The following is a 643-nucleotide window of genomic DNA, read 5'->3' as shown; positions in this document are numbered from 1 at the left end:
GCTCCGGGGCGCGGATCTGCCCCCTCTCGGATTTGGCAGCGCGCTCGCAGTCTCCTCCTCCCGAGCCGGGCTTGCCTCTGCAGCTCTTTGCCCTTCCTACCGGGGAGGAATCTTCCGCACTCGCCCCGCGGCTTTCATCCGACGCGTCTGCAGGATTCCTCCCCACAGGCCGAATGAATGAATGAGCGGCCCGAGGGGAAGGAAGCGAAGCGCGGGCTGCCAGCGCGCGCGGGCGCAGAAAGCGGCATGTTCTTCGTATCTGTATTGCAGGGAGATAGGGAAAGACATGAAGAGGGATCCGTGAAGAGAGTTCGAAGGAAACATGTCGCATGCTGTTTAGGAGCAACATCGCGCAGAGTGGCTGTTTCTGGGGGGAGGGGGGAACCCTGCTGTCTCTTAAGGCGGGTGCTTGGACGGGCCCGTTGTTTGTTTGTTTTTGCCCGGGGCTGATGGGAATTCTAGTCCAGACCAGCTGGAGGGCACCTGGTTAAGGGAAGTGTGGTGGTCCCCCCCCCCCCAAGTGGTAAGACAAGCTGCCAGTTTTGTTGTTTAGTCATGTCCGACTCTTCGTGACCCCATGGACCAGAGCATGCCAGGCACTCCTGTCTTCCACTGCCTCCCGCAGTTTGGTCAAACTCATGCT

This window comes from Podarcis liolepis (assembly GCF_965112155.1).
Source record: "Podarcis liolepis genome assembly, chromosome: 1".
NCBI classification, from domain to species: domain Eukaryota; kingdom Metazoa; phylum Chordata; class Lepidosauria; order Squamata; family Lacertidae; genus Podarcis; species Podarcis liolepis.
Note: the sequence above shows the minus strand (reverse complement) of the source record.